Below are 12,424 nucleotides of genomic sequence, written 5' to 3' on the forward strand. Positions count from 1 at the left end.
TACCAAAGCTTTTTTAACCCTTTGGAGTTGTTCTTGGAGCCCTTGGGTTGCTCTGGATCTATGTTTCTGTTCCACAGCAAGGAGAAGGGATCTGCTGCAGGGAGCAAAGCCAAAAGCCCCGGTTTTGAGGAAGAAGGAATTCCATTCTCCCAATACAGATCTAGGGAAGGACTGGCAAATGCATTGCAGTGATATCTCCATATTTCCCTGATTTCACAGTAAGCTATACCCTTGATGCTAAAAAATTCAATTCAGTTGATTGCAGCCCTGGTCTTACAGCTCTTTGTTCCTTTAATCTGTGTCTTCACTGATTACTCCCAGCGTCCAAACTCCCCAGGGCAGCAGGGACCAAGGGCCAAAGACCCTGCCTGAGTTGTTATTCCTAGAACTGGCATCCAGTCTGGGGTGTGTAGGAGAGGCATGTGCTACAGGACTGGGGCTGATTCTTCATTTCCAACTCTGTTTCTACCAAGGGACACAAAAAGAGGCAGAGAGGTTATGTCAAAGGAAAGTGAGAGTGGCAGAGGTGGCCTCTGGAGATTTAGCACTACACAGTGTCTGTTCTCATCAAAGTGACACCTTGTGCAGGTGTCCCTGAGCATCCCAGCAGCTGCAGGGCAGCACAGGGAACCTCGGTGCAAAGGGATGCCCACAGGAGAAGTGGCTGCACACACAGATGGCACCTTCAGGAGGCACAAACACCTGAATTTGGTGATGCTTCCCTACCCTGAGCTCACCTCTGCTCCTCCTCAAGAGACGAGCTGCTGCAATTAGAAGCACGTTATCACTCCAAAGTGACCTTGAGTGTCACAGCCTGTGAGGTACCTTATAAATCAAAAGGCACAGTAATTACCCACATTAGGTGAGTGACTTGGGATTGTTTTGGGTAATAGCATCGCTGCAGATTCTCCTAGGGATTTCTCAACTTCAGGAAAGTAAGACTTAGGGCTCTCTCTGGTATCCTTTGCTGAGCCTTTTATTGCATCTTTTGGGCACATTTTATGATGATCCAGCTTTTCTCAGAGTTTGTAATGACCATTGCTGGCTGGGAATGGCATCAAGAGGCCTTTTTAGCTTGAACAATGTGATTCTTTTCTTACAGTATCCTCATGCCTGGCTGTGATCTTGAGTAGAGGGACATGTAACCTAGCAAGCTGGAGTAAGTTATGACTTGAAAAACGTGAGGTTTTCCTGATTTCTGCACCTTTTCAGGAAGTATTGCTCACCTGACTTTAATTTTACTATTCCTACAAACACTGGATTCTGCCAACGGGGTTTTATTCTTTAAAGGGTAAAATTTTGCCATTTGATGGAGTTGAGAAGCCCATGAGAACAGAGATAAAATGAGAAAAGGACCAGAATTGATGAGCAAAAACAGAAAAAGCACTCTATTTGACTAGTGTAATTCTGCTTGGTCTCACACTTTCAGGTGAATTAGAACCCTTGAGACAGAATATTACCTGTCTTTTTAACTTATGGAGAATTTAACTTGCCTGTGGAAATTAAGGTTTGCTCAGTCTCAGAGATGTAAATGCTGGGGATTCCCTGTGCAGAGATGAGTCAGCCACAGCCCCCAGCTGCTGCTCCTTCAGAGCAGCTCCAGCTCCCCTGTGATGTGCCTTCTGGCCTGACTAGGAGAATAAATTGACACCAGAAGTAATAAATAGAGAAAAAAGTGAGTTGTCTGGAAGAGGAATGGCAATCCCCTGTAATATCTGAAGCCCTGCTCACCTGTTGAAATGCTATCCTTGTCTTCATCTGAGCTCCAAGACTCTGTCTGAGGGCTTCCAACATTTCTACATCACCTAAATCTCATTTTTCAGTACAAAAATGTCATCAATAGTAATCAAAGATATTCTAGTAATAATTCAGAAATGGCTTAAGCCTTCCTGCCAAAAAAAAGTCCTGACCCCAAACCAGGTCTATTAGAAACTCCTGAACTCATTCAACCTTGAAATCCCAAATTCTGTTTCAAAATTCTGTGCTCTGGGATTTTTCCTTCAGTGGATGTGTCTGGAGCTGTTTGTGCACCCCTGGAGGATGCTCCCCCCCAGCTGGGGATGTCTGCACCGTGCTCCTGCCCTCTCTCACTGCAGCTGGAGCCTGGCTGTGCCTCTCTCAGAAGGCTCAGGCTGCCCTGTCTGGCAGCCCAAAAGGCACAGGCTGTGCCAGAAGACATTGCCTGTGCTGGGTTTTCTGTCTCAACTCCCTGCCTGTGCCAGAATATCATCTTGCAGGGTCCCTGCCTCTTGCTCAAGAGCAAAAGGCCAGGGTAAATCTCATATCCTGCTTTCTTGCATACAATAGTGTCCTAAAAGAACAAAATCCTGAACTCTGTGCCTGACCTGCCTGACTCAGGATGTCTGCTGTAGAGGCCACAGGCTTTTTGATGGGGTTTTCCTAACAAAAGGACAGCTCCAAATAAAGCCCTTGCTCAGAGAGATGTGTGGCTGAAATTTCTCCAAACTGTTCAAGGAAGGAAGTTGGGTCTTAAGAGGAAAAGTCTGTCTTTGAGTCATGTTTCTTCTACTTCCTAGGGCTATTTTGGAAATATGCAAAAAGGAGAAAACAAAATTTTAAAAAAGCAAGGCTTAGGTTGACTTTTTTTTTTTTAAATTATTTTTCCTGATTTAGCATCTCTTATGTCACCAGGAGCTTTGCCATTCATTTCAGTGGGAGCCCTTATTGCTGCCTTTCATTTCTCCAATTTGCCTTCAGCACTGCAAAGCAGCCTGCAGTGTGTTTTGGCTTTCCTGGGGGGTGTGTTGAGCCCCACATCCTCTTTTGCTGTTGTTCTCCCTGAGAACTGAACAGTGACTTTTCATTTATCAGTTAAGAGGTGGCTTTGTACTGCATCAGTGAACAGGGCCATTCCCTGCAGACCCTGGCTTCTCTATCCCCACTCCTGTATAGCTGTGTAGGGACAAAATGTCACTGTCCAAATGGAACAGATTCTCTGCCTGGATGTAAAGGACCTCAAAATACTGTAGAGTCACTCCTGTGGTGGTGTGACTGTTTTGCAGTAGTAATCCAAAATCTGTAGGAGTGTTACTAGTACAGGAAACCTGCAGTGGGATGCACGAGGTCTGTGTTTGAAAGGAAGAAAATTTGCAGTTGTAAATCTCAAGGTGGTTGTTCTTTCCTGCCAAGTGTCTCCTTGTTATTTCCAAAAGCAAACCCTGTCTGCTCTGCATTGCTGGATGTCTCTAGGTCACTCACTGAGGGCTTTCTCTTCCATTGAGGTTACCAGGGCTGGAAATCCACAACATTTTTACTCTGTGCATTGAAATTTGTAGTGAGATCCAGCCTCTGGAGTTATGATATGTAAAGAATGCTATCTCATTTACAAAAACAAGATTAGAAAATGAAAGGGTATTTTGAGCCCTTTTGGCTGAGGGGAAAAGCTCTCAGTGGTCTCCTGAGGACTCCAAAGGAACAAACAGAACTTGGGAGTTATTTTCAAATTCCAAATTGCTAAGAACTGGAAAAACAAACAAATTCCTGAATCTGCCTCAAAAATAGAGGGCACATAAAGAGAAATGCTGTGCCCAAGCAGCACCCTGATCCCATTTCCCACTTTACCTGTGGATAACTTCTTGCCCTCTTGAAATTTCCTGACTGCTAAGGACATGTAGGGAAAACTGCAGGAATCAGCTCATTCCCATGTATCATCCAGCACTTTTTTTTTACCTTGCTGCAATATTTCTCACCTGTCCCATGCAGCAGATTCAAAGAAGTCATACAGGGGCCAGGTCTGCAGTTCCATTTATCATTTCAGACAATATAGAAAATGGTGTTGCAACAGAGCAAACTACTAAATCACACATAATTGCTCTGATAACGACTTGGGGAAGGTGACAACAGCTAGGGAACTCTTTCATCTTCCAAGGTTAAACATCTTAGAGGTATTTGATCACCTCTTCATGTGAAAATGCATATTTTCATCCCAGATATTTTCTGCACAAAGCAACTCAGAGAGGGAAAAAAAAAAAAAAAAAATAGGTTTGCTTATTTATTTGCATGTAACTAAGGGAGGATTGACTGTCATACAGGGGGTGACACTGAGGTCCCACTGCACAGGCAGGTGCAAAATCCCTGTGCCACAGGCAGCGGTGTGGCACACTGAGATGAAGGACCTTGCCCAAGACTTCAAGAAGTCTTTGGCAGATGTCATGGTTGGGTTCAGGTTGGTCCCAAACCCCTGATGTGAGCAGAGAAACCCCCTCATCCCTAAGACAGTCTGCCTCCTGGTTTGGTTTCTCCAATTTCAAAGCCGATGTTTTCAGTAATTGAAATCTGTTTGGTTCCTGATGTGTGGAAAGTTACAAATGTTTTATCTGTGCAGGGCTGGAAAAAAAGGCTCTTTGAGATGTTGGCTGTTCCCCTCACCCTCAAAATACCCTTTTTATTGCCCTCCAATACTGAAACTTCAGCAGGTAGAAACTGTCATCAAGCTGCCAAGAAAATCAGAAGAATCTCATTGCTAGAGTTTTAATGAAGCTTTTTGTTCCCCTGTGGCACTCCAGCTTGTAGCAGCCAAAAATAGAGCTGGCAATTGAGAAGTGTGCAAGGAACTTGTCTTGTAGCTCACTCCCTTTCCCCCCTGGCAGTGGGTGTGGGGTGTCCAGCAACCACCCATTTCCACAGGCAAAACCCTCATTGCTGAAAGGATTTCTGTCCCCTTGGACACCTAGAATCTTGTACAGGTTCCTCAGAGTGAGCTGTGTGCAGTGGTGTTGAAGCAGGGAATGGGTTTAGTGCTGGCTGGATTCTGGGATAGCTCTGGGATAGTGCACTGAGGCTGTCTGAGCATATCCAAGTGGGGCAGTGGAGCCAGCCAGGGGCTTCTCCCTTGGGAAATGCCATTCCCAAAGGTCAGGACCGAGGGCAGGAGGAAACCCCACCTCAGCCAGGCTGTTTTCCTTCATTGTGTCTGGTTCTATGTCCAGCTGTGAGGCTTATCTTAGAGGAAAGGGTGGAGGTTTTCTAAACAGCTGATCCACTTCTGATTTTCTCACCCTTGGGAAGATGCCATGCATCCTGGCTGCCTCTTTGCAGCTCTGACCACTCCAGCAATATCCTAATTGCTCGTGAGAAAGTCTGCAGGAGGTTGAATGTGGCAGTGCTGGGAGCAGGGCTTTCAGGGGGGAGATTGCAAGAAAGAGGTGGGAAGGGAGAACATGGAAAAAATCCCATAATAAATTGTTACTAGATGTAATGCAATGCCAACACCCAAATCTGTCACTAAACCCAGGGATGAGGGTCTCCCCTCCACATAGCACTGGGTTTGGGAGGATGCTGAGTCTGCAAAGGTGCTGCATTAGCAGTGACCTCCTCAATGCAAAAGACAGATGAGATCCACACCATGATATTTTCCAAAAATGACAGCTAACTTCATGCCTGGGTCACCACTGAGTGCTCTGCCCTGTCATGGGAAGGTCAGGTGGGGAATGTGACTGCAGAGCCTCTGTGTTCTTGGGTTTTGACTCATTCTCAATACTAAAAATGCAACACAAGCATGTTTGCAGAGGGTGTGGGCTGATGTGCCTCTTCTGCCATCCATGGCAAAGGTGTTCTCCCTTCATCTCATTTCCAGGTCACCAGGACAGCCAGCACAGCTTATTGGATCACTGTGCTGTGTTTGCAGCAAGCCCAGGATCTAGGAAATGCCACGAGGAATAACAGAGTGCCAGGCTGGATGAACAGAAGCTGGCCTCACTTGGAAACACCTTGCCCTGGGTGTTTCTGCCCAGTTTTAGGCAGTGGGGATGTCACTCTAAATAGCTTTGTTGCTGACAGGACCACTCCACACCACATCAGTGGAGGTGAATTTGTTTTGGAGTGGTCTCAGCCACACAGATCCTTAAAGGACACCTTAGCTTCTCCCCCAAGAAGCAGCATCACTACCCCACCCATGATTACAACACCCATCCCTCACTGAATATAACATTATGACCAGCAAATACCTGGGAGTTTTGTGTAATGCCACATCCTCAGCCAGGCTCGACCCTCAGGGTAGTTTTCCTGGACTCAGTTTCCTGATATACAAAATAAAACAAATGACACTTCCTTCTCAAGCTGCTGCAAATCTTCAGTTTTGCTTCAAAGATGCTCTGGCTCCTTTAGATTAAATTCATGGATCAGCTGCAGTAGCCTTCTTGGAGTTATTATGCCATTCTTTATTTTGATATTTGTAGTTGTTTTTATGGTAAGTTGCTTCCTCAGGCCCTACAAAAAACAGGTGTGTCTGTGATAAAAGAATTTCCAGCAGTTATTTATCTAGCCCTCTGAATTTTCATGGTTTATGGATGGATGGGGAATATTTCTGGTTTTGCTCTGGGCTTCAAAGATGGGAACTGTGTTTTCCAAGGCTTTAGTAAGAGTTTGTCTCAAGTCCTACTTCAGTCCCAGAGGGAGAGCAGAGCAGGTTATTAAAATATGGAATATTTTATGAATAGTTTATACAACAGACTGTGTAGACTTGTTTCACACTTAAGAATTTCACAAAAGCAATAAAAACAGTCTTAGAAATAACCTTAGCTTTGCAAGACTGAAAGGCTCCTAAGTCAAGAAGTCATATGATTCAAAAATCTGTTCATCCATTTATCAAATTCCATTATATATAAGTTGGGGGGGTTGATTTTGATTGGTGATTTTTCTGTGTGTGAAATACACTTTTATTTTTTTAATTTTAACCCTTTTCACTACCTGGGTTTAATTCAGGAGTTTGTCTGATAAGAGAAGTTGGGCCCAAGACCTGACACTTGTTTCCCTTTCCTTTCTCAGCCACCAGTCACTTATGTGCTCAGTGGGGCTGGAGAGGTGAGAGCACCTTCTGCTCCTGGAGCTCTCTCAGAAAGCAGCACCAATTTATACTAATAATGGTGGGGTTTAAAATCCAGTGCAATTTGTAAATGTGCATTTCCATGGTAACACGTAGGTAGTGAAGTAATCCTCAATTCATCATCTTCCATGAAATTCCAGCAACTATTCCTAAACATTCATCCTTTTCTAATCCCAGAGCTGTTGCCATGGAAATGATCAGATAAGATACAGGCCTTTAGGCAGATGGGTTTAGAAAGGATGCTAAATCTTGGCCCATTGAAATCCTTATTTAAAAGCAACATAGCTGGCAGTGATTTTTCTTCTGATTGTTTCAAGATTAATTAAATTAACTTCATATTACAAAAGGCTTCTTTTCAAGTGACCCCTGGGAACTTAAAGTGTCTCTGACCATAGAGACTCAGGCCTCTCTTCTTTTGTGTGGTGCCAGGGCCTTCTGCTGCTCCTGTTCCCTGCTCCCATGTTCCTGCAGCTCTCTCCACACATGGATAACTCAAATTCCCACAGCTTTGCTCACAGTCTGGGCTTTAGGGCTGCTTTTCAGATATCTTGCCCTGCAAAAGAGTTTATTTTTATTTTTTGCCATTAATCGGAGGACGGCGTCCAGGAGATTACATCCAACACCCACAGGATCTCTGCTTTCCTGTGTGTTAAGTTCTCAGTTTCAAAAGCCATGCAGGGTGAGAGACTTGCATGTGCAGAGGCACCTTCTGAGCAGTTTTCCAAGCTGGACCTGGAGGTGTGCAGATGACTGCTAAAATGGGATTTGGTTTCTACATCTCCATGTTCAGTGTTCCCAAGTCACAAAGGTGTGGTGAAAATCTTCTGTCTCCACCAAGACATTTCAATGCAGGAGGACACACTCATTTTTGCCTTCTTCTGAAATCAAAAGGAGAGAGTTTCAAAGACATGAGCCCTTCTTAGGCACCAGTTTTCCTGACTTTTAATAAGGATTGGGGATCCAATTCCCATATAAACCTTAGGCATTTTTCTGCAATGTTTCTTTATCTCTCTGCACAGGAAAAAAAGCAACCTGTAAATTAATCTGAACAGAGAACATCTGAATGCAAAGTAGATTTCTTGTTATTTTATTAGACTTTAGGGACAAGAGTCATTCCCACTAGGACAAGTGCTACAGAGATAAGAGTGGTGGTTAAAGAGCCCTCCCTCATCCAGCCTGCTTGTTACCAGTTTTTGGTGGAGATTTTTCACCTCCTGAAAGGTTGTGAGCTTGAAGGGTGGAAGGCACCTGGTGTAAAGCAGGTAAAGCATGAGCTGAAGAGCTGTGAGTGTTGCTCACCCAGAGCATGATCCACCAGTGTAGGCTGGCTTGTTCAGGGAGGGTCAGGTTGATGTTCTCTGTCCTGAGGGACTGATGAGATGTGCAGATAGGATGTGAGAACTGGAAAGTGAAGGGCTGGAAACATCAGGCCAGCAGGGATGGTTTAAGAGGACAGGAGGAAAGTGAGAAAGATGTCTGGGCCTGGAAGCAGGCAGGAGAGGAGGAAGGACTCTGCCAGAAGCTGTTGAGCACATGAAACTCCAGGGGGAAGAGCAGACAATATTACAGCATCGATCAGTGTCTGCACAGTCTGTTCCTCATCCCCTCCACAGGCTTTACTCTCTGCTCCTCCCAGCAAGGCAGCAGTTTTGTTTTCATTGTAGGGGGGAAATTAGAGAAATTCCACCCCCAGAGCCAGTGCCTTGTCGCTCCAGTGCTGCTGGCAGAGGCAGCCCAGGGTATGGAGCCCCAAAAGAGCATCTGCAAATCAAAAGCTTCACTATTTGCCTTGTTGCAGAGGTGTACTTTTGAAGATTCCCCCATGGATGACCTAATAATTTCCATTAAAAAAACCTCCATGCAATTCTTTATAGAGCTTTAAAAAGCCATCAATATCAGCAGCTCTGTCTGTGTTTAAATCATTCATGGACACTGTTTATTGCCTAATAATAATATTGCATGGATTGCAGCTCCTGTGCCAAGCACATCCCAGCCTGGGAGGGAAAAGGGGGGAATAAATTCAGGAAAAACGGCATGTTACATCCAAAAAGGGTAGCCAGTGGCTTCCACCAGAAAATTTGGCCAGTTCAACTTCTCACAGAAGAGGTTAACAGCAATTATACCCTGGATTTATTGTGAACCTAAGGAACACACGGCCCCTATGTATATTTTTTACAGCTTTAGCTCATAGATGAGGAAGGAGCATCAGAAAGAGGCTGAGTCACAAAAGCTCATGAACACTGCAAGAATCAGACCCAGGTGTCTTGGGCTCTGGCCTGCAGCTGTAATTCAGTATATGATATTTATCTAGACACCCAAGAGAGTTTGAACAGGAGAGGCTGATGAAAACAGGAGAGCAGGAAGGCAGGGGATGATGAGTATGATGGGAAGGAAAGAAGGGGAAAAGAGGGGCAGCAGGAATGTGCAGGATTGAAAGGTAATTTTCTAGTGTCTTCAAGTTAGTAGGAATCAGAGGAAGAAAGGAGGTTGGACCAGCAGTGGAGGAGAGATGGGCTAGAAGACAGAATAAGTACTGAGATGGTAGGAATGGTGCTGTAGAGCAGAGCTAGCAAAGATTTCATGCTGTGGTAGCCAGTGGAGAGCTGCAGTCCTTCTATCTGCTCCTGGAGCTCAGATATGAGCTGGGCACCATCAGAGCCTCCCACATTACTGCAGGAACACTGAATCTTCTGCAGGGAAGCAAAACATCCATCTCCAGGGAGACAGCTTGGCTAAAGTCTCAGACAACATCTCAGTCTCTTTCATTATGCCCTAAGCAGAAAACTGCTGTGATTTCAGCAAGACTTACTAAGTTCCCTAAAATATCCCCTTGACTAGGCCTGGCCACAATTGCCTTGATTTGCAGATCTGCAAAAAATAGCTGAAAAGACAAGTGGGAACCAGGTGCTGTCAGGCAAATGAAAGGATGGGAATGCAGTGAAATTTTTGTCTGGCTCCTCCACCTCCCTTTCCCTTTAGAAACACCTGTTTGCAGCAGTCCTGTCCAAATTGCTGCTAGGACTTCCAAAGTGTCTGCAACTGCTGCAGATGGAATATCTTTTTTTTTTCCCCTCAGTGTTTGTCCCCTTTCTCTCCCAGGGCTTGGAGAAAAGGGCAAAGTTTCTGATTCACACCTTTCTCTAACCTGCAGACACAAGTTTATTGCCAGCTTTCAGAAAAGTTTGTGGCTTTGTGCCCTCTCCCTCCTCCTCTGCAAGTTTCAGGAAGAGCTGCTGCTCCCTCTGAACTTCAGACACAAAGAGAAGGAGGTGGCATGTCATGTAGCATGAGAGTTTGGGAGCAGCACTGCTTTCCCCATCAAGGTGAAAAGTATTGACCTACAAATGGCACCAGTGCCCATGGACTGACAAGGTGCTTGTTTCCCACCAGCCACAAAGACATCCACTCCTACCACCACATACTTGATGTCAAACTTAATTTGGAAGTGAGGACACTCATTCAGATAAACATTGATAATTAGGGCTGATAACTGCCCATGCACCATGAGGACAGCCTGGAGGGTCCTGATTTCCCTCCTAATCCACAAGATGGAACAGGTGCTGCAAGTACAGCCATTCCTGGGGAAAACAGGAACCCTTGGGTGGCAGCAGCTTCAGGATTCAGCCTCCCTCCTGCAGCAATTCCTCACCCTGCTCCACAAATACCTGTGCTGGGAGAAGGGGGAAGTCTCTCCCTCATCTTTTGCTGTCAGCAAAATGCTTTTAGCAAAATCTCAGGGAGTTTTGCAGGCTGGTTTTTCACTTGGAAACTTCCAGGTCACTTGGTTTGAGGGACACAGGTTTCCTTACAGGGTCTGTCTTGCAAAGGGACTTTATTTACAGAAGGGTTTTTATGAAGTGTTTTCCAGGTTTATCCTATTTTCCAATCATCATTCAAAAGCAGGGTACATTAAAGAGCTTCTGGTGCTCCTGCTATCACAAAGACTGGTTGGGAATGTAGCAGCAAATGACATCACCAGCAGGGTCTGAATCCAGAGCCTTTGGCACTATCTCCCCTGCCTGAGCACAGGGAGCAGCATCTCATCTGGAAGCTGTTGGAAGTTATTTACTATGTTCAAAAAATAACAAAAGTCCCACTTTCTCTAAAAGTGAACCACTTTGAGAGTTTGATAACAAGGTCTCACCGCGTTATCTCTGCATTCCAAAGCAATGCATCTGTGTGTGCTCACAGCCAAGTGCATGATGAGCTGCCTGGAGTATTTTACAAGCTGGGTCTGCAAGCTGAAAACTCTGGAACAAGTAGCTTATCACTTAAGCTGCTTCGAGGATTTAGAGTGGTTTAAATTACTTAAAGTGCTCCAGGGACCCGATCCTGCACCCATTGAAACTACTGGTGATTTTGCTGGAGACTTACAAGGGACAAGGATTTGGCACTAAAGGCTTAGAGAGCTGAAGTGGATAAAACCTCTACAGCCCTTTAGAGATGGCTAAACCATCCCAAAGCCTTAGACCTGTTCACAGCACACAGAGATTGGCCAGTGATAGAGAAGCCTTAGGAGTGCACCAAATGTCTTGCTGATGTTTACATCAGGCACATTTTCAAGCCCTGTTATTGCAGCAACTTGTCTCTTTTTCATTTCCCATTGACAGCTGTGGTCCCACCCTGCTCACATCAGTCTGCAGCACCACTGGGCACGCAGAAAGAAGGTATTTGCAGAATCACTGTGGCAATTTGGCTGGTGATAACCAGGCAGGAGCAGAATCAGGCCCCAAAATGGTAGTTCAAATGTTTCCTCCTTTTGGTTTCTGCATTAAAAACTCTTCTTTAGTTCTTTTTGTAGTCCATTTCAGTACTTTACTGTCATTTGCTTTCATCATGTCTTCCTTCCACATACCTGTTAGATTATTTTAAACTGTATTTAATACTGATCCTTCCCTTCTTGTCTAAGAAAGTACCAGCATGCACCCTGGGGTTTAAGTTATTAGCTAATATATTTCTCATAGGCAGAAGAAAAGAAAAATATGAAACCCTTCCAACTTTCCACAATAGCCAAAAAAAAAATAAATATTAAAAGGGTGTGTTTATACCCATTGCAAACCTTGGAGTTTTACTGCTCCCCAGAGATCCAACCTTCCAGTTATGCACAGGCCTATTCTGCTTTTCATGCAGAGTGGAATGTGATCCCAGCTACAGCAGCAGTGCTAAGGGACTTGGGGAAATGCTGGCATGGCCTTGCAGGCACAGATCATCATCTGCAAAGGACACATGAGACTGAGGGACTGAGCCAAACTCCTCCAGATCAGCACCCAGGGACCCTCAGCAATGCCCAAAACTATGTCATCCAACAGGATGTTTTCCCCTGTCTTTCCAGCTTTCTCCTACATCCCATCCTCATGGGCAATAAGAGTAACAATATTAACTTCTTACGGGGAATTCAACCATCCACAATATAATACACCAGAGGATGAATTCCTGAGAGAGACCCCTTTTGGTGTAAAACCTAAGAGGATCTGGTGTTGTAGATGATAGTATGGAGATAAGAAAAATTTTAAAAACCTTCTTGTGCAGCTATTGCCTGATAAGGTATTCCTCCTTTTCCAGTTGCCCTCACCATCTCAG

Source organism: Parus major, chromosome 10, assembly GCF_001522545.3.
Source record: "Parus major isolate Abel chromosome 10, Parus_major1.1, whole genome shotgun sequence".
Taxonomy (NCBI): domain Eukaryota; kingdom Metazoa; phylum Chordata; class Aves; order Passeriformes; family Paridae; genus Parus; species Parus major.